We start from the raw sequence: 10,671 nt of genomic DNA on the forward strand, positions 1-10,671 counted from the left end.
ACACGGCAGAGCTTGATACTGGAACTGCTGCTTCGGACCTGGCTACCTTGACAGACTGTCAACAGCTCTGGACTCTGCGTCCCTTGAATAAGGATTTTTGGTGACAAATGATTGTGATTTCTGGTAATGCACTTGGCAGTGCACGTGGCTCAGACAGGCCACATTTCAGCATGCACTTCACCCACATCTCCCTCTTCCTGGTTCTTAGGTCCTGTGGGCTCTCGTCCTGCTGGTAGGCCTCCCAGAAGTCCTGTTCCAGTTATTCCTGTTGTGGGCCCAGTGGCAGGTGATCAGCATCCAAGTGCATGAGAAGTGCATGAGAAGCCATTGTTCTAGCTTTACAAAAGAGGGCCTCTCCACAGGAGCACACAGTGATGGGGAAGAAACGTGGGGGACAGTTTGGACAGGAACAGTCCAGGAAACCCCTTACATTGAGGCCACAGTCGATAGTGCCAGGCAGATAGTCAGGTTCTGCATTCACACATCCGATCATCGTTCATCATCCTTTGATGCCATCCAGTAGGGGTTGTCCACCACTGTGTGCTGCTTCTTGTGGTCTGGCTTCTTCAGGCTATGCAAACCTTCAGACAGACTCTTCTCATGGATCCTAAGTTGAGGCAGCGCAAAGTGGCCACCACCATGTTCCTGTTCTCATGGACCAGACAGCTCTGGGAGTTGAGGTCTCTGTGGATGATGATTATCAAATGGAGGTAGGCCATCCCTGATGCAGTGTCCTTGCCAAAGCTGACCCTCTGACTTCACAGGTACTGGCTGTCCAGGCTCTCGCTCTTAATGATGCCCCACAGGGCACCGCCGTTAATGTACTCTGTCATGAAGTTCAGCCACTTGTTTTTGTATGGCACCCTGATCTTGAGCTTGTTAGGGTGCTCCAGGCACCACATGACCTTTACCTCCTTGAGGAATGTCCTTTGAATCTCTTCATCAAAGTGAATAAGTTCCTCCATCACCATCACCCTGCCTGTTTCTCAGTGTGTCACCTTGATGGACTGGCCTTAAGAGCTCAACACCTCCCTATAGATGAGGTCAGACAGCCGGGAGATGTGGTGTGGTCTGCAGAGGGATTCAGAACGATCCAGATCCTTGTGCTAGGAGGCTGGAGAGGCTAGTGAGATGGCACCCAGGGACATGTCAATACTTCAGCTCCTCTAGACCGGTTTCTGCTGGGCAGAGCTGCCTGCCTGTCTGCTGGGAGTGTGTACTGGGGAGCTCAGGGGGCTGGGATCTGATGAGTCACAGGGGTCATGCTGAAGGGTCAGCTGGAGTAGGCAGCTGGTCTCCTGGATCTCGGCCAGCAGCATATTCCGGATGGATGTGCTGTTGATTTCCCAGAACCAGTCTCCCACATGGATGGAATTCTTCACATCTGGGCTCAGGCAGCCCAGGTCTGCTCCTTGAAATCTGACTGTGTGTAAATGCTCCATGCCTGTAACATTCTGGTGGGTCATGAGGTGGGCAGGGGGTCGATGGAGATAGACAGGCCTCGTTTGCCATGGGCAGAGGCTGGGATAGACATTAAGGTTACAGGTGGGCAAGTGGGAGCCGGGTGAGCCAAGTAGGATCTGTTCGATGACTGGAGTTACCACACAGTCTGGTAGTAGCACTGCCGGCAGTACAGCTTGGAGCGCTCCACCAGTGTGTAGGTGTCTGCATGGCCATTGAGTTTCCACAGGCGAGGCAGATAAAGCACTCGGGGTGGTACTTCAGCTCCCAGGTCACCATGACTAGCCCTTTGGTGCTGTGTTCAGAGCACCCATGGCAAGTCTTGTCATAGAGGGAGTCCAAGTAGTCCTACTCGCAAGAGAGTTGTCCATCGTCTTAGTACCGGTGTGAAAGGGAGGCATTACACTCACAGCACCTATAGCTGTCCACATGCCAGTAAGCATTCAGGGCCTGAGTGTCATGTGTTTTGGGAATTGTATCTTGGGTATTCTAAGCTTCTGGGCTAATATCCACTTATCAGTGAGTGCATATCATGTGTGTTTATTTGTGACTGAGTTATCTCACTCAGGATGATATCCTCCAGATCCATCCATTTGTCTTAAGAATTTCAAAAATTAATTGTTTTTAATAGCTGAGTAGTATTCAATTGTGTTTAGCTATGCACTCCATTTTTAATAGGGTTATTTGGTTTGCTGGAGTCTTCTTGAGTTCTTAATATATATTGGATATTAACCCTCTGTCTTAGTCAGGGTTTCTATTCCTGCACAAACATCATGACCAAGAAGCAAGTTGGGGAGGAAAGGGTTTATTCAGCTTACAGTTTCCACACTGCTGTTCATCACCAAAGGATGCAGTACTAGAACTCAAGCAGGTCAGGAAGCAGGAGCTGATGCAGAGGCCATGGAGGGATGTTCTTTACTGGTTTGCCTCCCATGGCTTGCTCAGCCTGCTCTCTTATAGAACCCAAGACTACCAGCCTAGAGATGTCACCACCCACAAGGGGACCTCCCCACTTGATCACTAATTGAGAAAATGTCTTACAGCTGGATCTCGTGGAGGCATTTCCTCAACTGAAGTTCCTTTCTCTGTGATAACTCCAGCCTGTGTCAAGTTGACACATAAAACTAGCCAGTACAATTGACCCCTTGTCAACTTGACACACAAACACATCAGTAGTAAGCCTCAACCCTTATATTCTTATTCATCCCCAAGACCTAAATAATTTTAAAAGTCCCACACTTTATATATTAAAAGTTCAATCCCTTTAAAATGTCCAATAACTTTTAAAATTCAAAGTCTCTTAACTGTGGGCTCCACTAAAATACTTTCTTCTTTCAAGAGGGAAAAAAAAATAAGGTCACAGTCACAATCAAAAGCGAAAATTATTCTCCAATCATCCAGTGTCTGGGATCCAACTCACGATCTTCTGGGCTCCTCCAAGGGCTTGGGCCATTTCTCCAGCCATGCCCTTTGTAGCACACATGTCATCCTCTAGGCTCCAGATGCCTGTACTCTACTGCTGCTGCTGTTCTTGGTGGCCATTTCATAGTACTGGCATCTCCAAAACACTGCATGACCCCTTCAGTCCTGGGCCATCAATTGCAATTGAGGCTGCACCTTCACCAATGGCCTTCCATGGCCTCTCATAGTGCCGAGCCTCAGCTGCTCTGCATGACTCCTTCATGCCTTCAAAACTAGTACCAACTGGGTGACTCTTAACATTACCAAGTCCCACTGCAGCAGGAGTACAACCTTGGCTATCTCTGAAACACAGCCTCTTTGTGCTTTCAGAAAACACTTCCCAGAAGATGTCACCTCAACAATGCTGGTCTCTTCTTGATCACTGCTAATTTCTTAGCTCTAGCTAGCCAGCATCAATAGTCCCAGTAATGCAAAGTTTTCACTTTAGTAGTTCTGGTATCTTGTTAATCACAGCTGATTCTTCAGCCCCAGTTAACCAGAACCACAGAATCTTCACAATCAAAATAGCAATAGCCCTGATAAGTGTCTTTAATCTTTCCTCTGAAATTTCACAAGTCAGACCTCTATCTTCTGCACTGTTCTCAACATTATCTTCTAAGCTCTACACAACATCCCACAGAGCTCTTAACACTGAATGGATCTTCTAGCCCAAAGGTCCAAAGTCCTTCCACAGTCCTCCCCAAAACATGGTCAGGTTGTCGCAGGAATACCCCACTATGCTGGTATCAATTTGTCTTAGTCAGGGTTTCTATTCCTGCACAAACATCATGACCAAGAAGCATTTGGGGAGCCTGTGTCAAGTTGACACATAAAACCAACCAGTGCACCCTCTATTGGATTTAGGTTTGGTATAGGATCTTTTCCCAATCTGTTGGTGGCCTTTTTGTCTTATTGACAGTGTCCTTTGCCTGACAGAAGCATTGCAATTTTATGAGGTCCCATTTATTCTTGATCTTACAGCACAAGCCATTGCTGTTCAGTTCAGAAAATTTTCCCTTGTGCCCATATCTTGAGGCTCTTCCTCACTTTCTCCATAAGTTTCAGTGTCTCTGGTTTTATGTGGAGGTTCTTGATCCACTTAGACTTGAGCTTTGTACAAGGAGATAAGAATGGATCAATTCGCATTCTTCTATATAACCACCAGTTGAGCCAGCATCATTTATTGAAAATGCTGTCTTCCCCTGCCCCCCACTGGATGGTTTTAGCTCCTTTATCAAAGATCAAGTGACCATAGGTGTGTGGGTTCATTTCTGGGTCTTCAATTCTATTCCACTGATCTACCTGTCTGTCATCAGTACCATGCAGTTTTTGTCACAATTGCTCTGTAGTAGAGCTTGAGGTCAGGGATGGTGATTCCACCAGAGGTTTTTATTGTTGAGAATAGTTTTTGCTATCCTAGATTTTTTTGTTATTCCAGATGAATTTGCAAATTGCCCTTTCTAACTCTGAAGAATTGAGTTGGAATTTTGATGGGGATTGCATTGAATCTGCCAATCCATGAGCATGGGAGATCTTTACATCTTCTGAGATCTTCTTCAATCTCTTTCTTCAGAGACTTGAAGTTCTTATCAAACAGATCTTTCACTTCCTTAGTCACACAAAGGTATTTTATATTATTTGTGACTATTGTGAAGAGTGTTGTTTTCCCAATTTCTTTCTCAGCCTGTTTATCCTTGTGTAGAGAAAGGCCACAGCTTTGAGTTAATTTTGTATCCAGCTACTGCACTGAAGTTGTTTATCAGTTTTAGTTCTCTGGTGGAAATTTTGAGTTCACTTATATATACTATCATATCATCTGCAAATAGCGAAATTTTGACTTCTTCCTTTCCAATTTGTATCCCTTTAATATTCTTTTGTTGTCTAATTGTTCTGGCTAGGACTTCAAATACTATATTGAACATGTAGGGAGAGAGTGGGCAGCCTTGTCTAGTCCCTGATTTTAGTGGGATTGCTTCAAGTTTCTCTCCATTTATTTTGATGTTGGCTACTGGTTTGGTGTATATTGCTTTTATTATGTTTAGTAATGGGCTTTGAATTCCTGATCTTTTCAAGACTTTTATCATGAACAGGTATTGGATTTTGTCAAATATTTCCTCAGCATCTAATAAGATGATCATGTAGCTTTTTCTTTTGAGTTTGTTTTTATAGTAGATTATGTTGATGGATTTCCGTATATTGAACCATCCCTGCATTCCTGGAATGAAGCCTACTTGATCATGATGGATGATCATTTTGATGTATTCTTGGATGGAGTTTGCAAGAATTTTATTGAGTATTTTTTGCATCGATATTCATAAGGGAAATTGGTCTGAAGTTCTCTTTCTTTGTTGGATCTTTGTGTGGTTTAGGCATCAGAGTAATTGTGGCTTCATAGAATGAATTGGGTAGAGTACCTTCTGTTTCTATTTTGTGGAATAGTTTGAGGAGAATTGGAATTAGGTCTTCTTTGAAGGTCTGATAGAACTCTGCATTAAACCCATCTGGTCCTGGGCTTTTTCTGTTTGGGAGACTATTAATAACTGCTTCTATTTCTTTAGGGGATATGGGACTGTTTAGATCATTTATCTGATCCTGATTTAACTTTGGTACCTGGTATCTGTCTAGAAAATTGTCCATTTCATCTAGGTTTTCTAGTTTTGTTGAGTATAGGTTTTCATAGTAGGATGTGATGAGTTTTTTGGATTTCCTCAGATTCTGTTATTTCTCCTTTTTCATTTCTTCTTTTGTTAATTAGGATACTGTCCCTGTGCCCTCTAGTGAGTCTAAGGGTTTATCTATATTGTTGACTTTTCTTAAAGAACCAGCTCCTGGTTTGGTTGCTGCTTTGAATAGTTCTTCTTGTTTCCACTTGGTTGATTTCACCCCTGAGTTTGATTATTTCCTGCTGTCTACTCCTCTTTGGTGAATTTGCTTCTTTTTGTTCTAGAGCTTTTAGGTGTGCTGTCAAGCTGCTAGTGTATGCTCTTTCTAGTTTCTTTGTGGAGGCACTCAGAGCTGTGAGTTTTCCTCTTAGGACTGCTTTCATTGTGTCCCATAAGTTTGGGTATGTTGTGGCTTCGTTTTCATTAAACTCTAAAAGTCTTTAATTTCTTTATTTCTTCCTTGACTAAATTATCACTGAGTAGAGTGTTGTTCAGCTTCTACATGTATGTGCACTTTTTATTATGTTATTGAAGATCAGCCTTAGTTCATGATGATATGTTCAGATGCATTGGATAATTTCAATATTTTCGTATCTGTTGAGGCCTATTTGGTGACCGATTATATGGTCAGTTTTGGAAAAGGTACCATGAGGTTTTGAGAAGGTGTATCTTTTTTTTTATGAAATGTTTTATAGATATGTCAAATCCATTTGCTTCATAATTTCTGTTAGTTTCACTGTGTCTTGTTTAGTTTGTTTCCATGATCTGTCTATTGATGAGAGTGGGGTGTTGAAGTCTCCCACTCTTATTGTATGTGGTGTAATGTGTGCTTTGAATTTTAGTAAAGTGTCTTTAATGAAGGTGGATGCCCTTGCATTTAGAGCATAGATGTTCAGAATTGAGAGTTCATCTTGGTAGATTCTACCTTTGAGTATGAAGTGTCCCTCGTTTTTTGATAATTTTAGGTTGAAAGTAAACTTTATTCGATGTTAGAATGGCTACTCCAGCTTGTTTCTTGGGACCATTTGCTTGGAAAGTTGTTTTCCAGCCTTTTAGTCTGAGGTAGTGAAAGACTCTGACTTGGCAATGAAGAAGAAGCTCAGTTCAGCCTTGCTGAGTAGGAAACCAGGAACTCGCTCTCCTGTGGCAGAGCATCCATCCACTGTGCTTCAGAACTTTGCCTGTAAAGTCTCTTTCTCCATCAGCAAATCCGCGTATCTCTGTTGAAGCTCTTTCTCTCGTTCCTGTTGCCGCTGCACATCTTCTTCTAGACACTCTAGCCTACGGGGAATAGCAGAGTCTTCATGTTTCTTGAGTTCTTCAAAAGTGCGTAGCTCCAAGTGAGCCTGCTCAATCTGGTCCCATAAGTCATTCAACTGTTTCATGAGCCCCATAGCACGAGACTGGTATCCACCAAGCAAAATCTTCATCTTCTTTTCCATCTTTGCAGCTCTCTTGGCTTCTGTTGTCATGTGACCCCTGTTTATCTCAAGTCTCTTTTCAAGTGATTCAATTCTGTCCTTTTTGCTAGCAAGATTAGCGCGAGTGTAGCAGCTCTGAGCAGGAAGATAGAGGACTTGACTGTAGCATTCCTCCCACACCTGGTTGTAAGCTTCACTGGAGAGTTCTCCATGGCTCATTCCTTGTTTGACCACTTCCATCTCTTGTACCAGAGCATCCTGGGCCTTTTTCAGATCTTCTTTGGAGAACTTCTCATAAGGGCTATGCTCAAGATAAGTAATGTGCTCTGAATCGTTGGTAGCAAACCCAACATTTTTTCCTTTTTTGTTTCCAGATGGTTCGTAGGGATGATGTAGAAGATCATAATGAAGCATCGTAATCATTTCTTTTTTGATCAGTTCTTCGCTCTTCTGTAAATCTGTTAGAGGTGGTTCTACATCGAAAGGTCTTAAAATAGTTTCATTTACTTCAGACGGCCTGGGCAGATCCTTCTGAACGGCTTTGTGCATTCGTTTCATTTCCTTTACACGCTCAGCATCTCGGGTGGCCTGCTTTCGAGCATCCACATCAGCAGCATCTTCAATGTAGGTATCATCTATTTCACGTTCTTCCAGTTCCTTCTCGGCATTTTCAGGCAGAACGATTTCAAAATCGTTCTTAGGTGCAGGGAGGCCTAAGAACCCGAGACGGAGATGTTCACGAGATTCTCTTTCCATCTGCTTCACGTAAGAGGGGTCACTGTGGTCTGCCATTCCATCCTCTGGATTAATGTGTAACTTGTCTCTAAGTGGTGTTCTACCTGGGGTGGCATTAGTGACTGGTTTAGGAGTTGTTCCACTTCGGGGAGTCAGCCCTTCAGCTCCATTAGAAGGAGTCCTGAGAGGGGTAGACAGAACTGTATTTGGAGTCTGCACAACTTGCTGCTGTGGGGTCACACCAGAGAAGTCACTCTCATGCAGTGGGGTATTAAGCCCACCTATCAACGGAGTGTCCACATTGGTCAAGGCCATGAGGTTCTGAGCTTCCTGTAGAATCCTGTCTTGAGGGGCTGGTGTCCGTGGTGTTCTCAGAGCGATGCTGTTGTTTGTGACATTGTACTCAGACAGGAGAGTGCTAGAAGCAGAGTTTGTTATTCCTGACTCCTCCGCCGTCTGCCGTGCGACTTCACTGGCCTGGCCTACCTTGACAACTTCCTGGAGTTCAGCATCTGAAATCTGAGGCGCAGGCAACACAAGTTTGCTTCTCTTTTTAGTGAACTCGGAGACACCACTGGTTTGGAGGATAGCTGATGGTAAATCAGACTCCTTTTTCCTTTTTAAACGCTGTTTGTCTGTTTTTCTATCTCTTCCTTCTTTTTCAGATCTTAGCTCCCCATCAAGATCCTGCTGTCGCATTTTCCTGAAGTCTGCATCAAGGGCCTGGTAATTCTCCTCAGAAGTATCATAAAAACCAAGAGCTGGCTTTTTTTCAAATGGGATTTCAGCATTATAATCAACACCTCTCTTCCTTTTCCTTTTCTTCTGAATCTCTATGCCAGCTGCTCGAAGCTCTCGTCTTTTCTGGAGGGCAGCAAGGCGCCTGGCTTCTTCCAACTGCTTTTCTCTTGCTTTCCTTTTAGCCTTCTTTCCTTGAGTATTGGCCAGACGGGCTCGAGCCTCAGAGAGCATCTCAAGTTCATCCTCATCCATGTCAATTGGGTCCGGCCGGGCTGGCTTGGTCTCTGGGTTTGGATCGATCTCTCCAGGCTTAAGCTTTCGGGGGTCATCTGTTGTTTCCTCTTCATTGTCCCTTTGAGCAGTTTTGTCCAAGAGGAATTCATAGTGTTCCAGGCACTGGGCTGCTGTTCTTCCTATGATTGGAGCAATGGTCCTCCACTGCGTTGGCATCAGCTTGGCCAGGTGCAAGAGTTTTTCTTCCTCTTCTCTGGACCATTCAGTTTTTTTAATACTTGGATCCAGCCATTCGTACCATCTGGCTTTGCACTGCTTTGCCGATTTCCTATGCAGCAACGAGGCAATCCTAGACCACTGGTTTTTCCCATATTTCATTACCGCTGCTTTCAGAATTTCATCCTCCGTGTTCCTCCACACTCCTCCTTTGATCATAATCCGGGGCATCTTGGCAGCGGAGTGGAGTGTCTCGGCAAGGGGGCCGAGAGGAGCTTCGAGAGAGTAGTAACGGTGCTCCGGTCACGGGACACGGGACGCAAGAGGCCACTTCCTCCCAAGAGTGACCTTCTGCTTTAGAGACTCCCTTCTTCCAATGTCCTTATATTGTCTCCAGCAGAAGCTGTAGCTCAGATTAAAGGTGTGTTCCACCACACCTTTAATCCCAGGTGAAAGGTGTAGCCCAGATGAAAGCTGTGTTCCTCCACATCCTTAATCCCAGATGTCCTTGAATTCGGAGATTTATTTAATCTTCTGGAATCCATAGCCACTATGTCTAAAGATCTCCATACCTAGATCCAGATCAAAAACTTCTATCTACAAGCCTCCAGATAAGGGTCACTGGTGAGCCTTCCAATTCTGGATTGTAGTTCATTCCAAATATAGTCCAGTTGACAACCAGGAATAGCCACTACAACCCACCCCTTGTTAACTTGACACAAATAATATCTCATGTTTACATGAAACAATAACAAGGTTGTGAATACGCCTAACAGGATATAACTATCCCTCATACATTGGCAAATGTATTTGTAAATTTACAATGGGGCAATGTCCCTTGGGAACATCCTTTTAGTGTGTCAACTTAAACACAAATTGATGTTAAAGAAATTGGAAGTGAAAGACTCCGAGAGGAGCCCCTTGCTCAGGCCTCAGGACAATAGCGGACACCCAAGAACGCACGATAGACGGAGCTAGTTGCAGACCACGTGAGGCTTTATTTGGGGAAAGCCAGAGCTCTGGGGACGACTCATATCCCACTCAGGGGTAGAGGAGTCCACCTTGAGGGGAAAGAGGTCCCAGTTTTTATAGGCCCTCAGGGGAGAAAGGAGAAGGGAGAGTAGGGGATTTCCATATCTAAACAATGTCTATTCTCAACAAATGGGTATGGGAGGGGTACAAGGAAAGAGTCTGGTGCAGGTGTAGCAACTCAGGATTGGCTGGGCTGTGGTTGCTGGTGAGATTTTCTGACTCTTTCTCAGCAACCAATATCACAAACACCTGGCAATGGGCTTCTTCAGTGGGCACACACATGGGTTCAAGGAATGGTCAAAACATTGGCAGACATTGGTTCAAGGAGTGGCCAGAGCATTATGCACCTCTATTTTTCTAAATCAGTGAAGCTAGTACTGCTAACACTGACATCTATCTTGCCAATTTCAGGGCTTCTGTGACCATTTACATTCTTTCAGGATCTTTCAGTAGTGTTTGTCCTTTTCCCTGAGGTTGGTTTCCTATATGTAGCAAAATGTTGGGTTCTGTTTACATAGCCAGTCTGTTCATCTATGTCTTTTTATTTGGGAATTAAGCCCATTGATATTAAGAGATATTAGGGAAAAGTAATTGTTGCTTCCTGTCATTTTTGTTGTTAGAGTTGGGATTCTGTTAATGTGGCTATCTTCTTTTAGGTTTGCTGAAAGATTACTTTTTCTAGGGTGTAGTTTCACTCCTTGTGTTGG

General features: G+C 44.1%; 2 pseudogenes; both read right to left on the reverse strand.

The window, feature by feature from the left end:
• Positions 214 to 1,879, reverse strand: Gm9585 (predicted gene 9585; annotated as a pseudogene).
• On the reverse strand, positions 6,710 to 9,184 carry Gm32717 (annotated as a pseudogene).
• Between the last annotated feature and the right edge of the window lie 1,487 nt (positions 9,185 to 10,671).

This window comes from Mus musculus, chromosome 10, assembly GCF_000001635.26.
Source record: "Mus musculus strain C57BL/6J chromosome 10, GRCm38.p6 C57BL/6J".
NCBI classification, from domain to species: domain Eukaryota; kingdom Metazoa; phylum Chordata; class Mammalia; order Rodentia; family Muridae; genus Mus; species Mus musculus.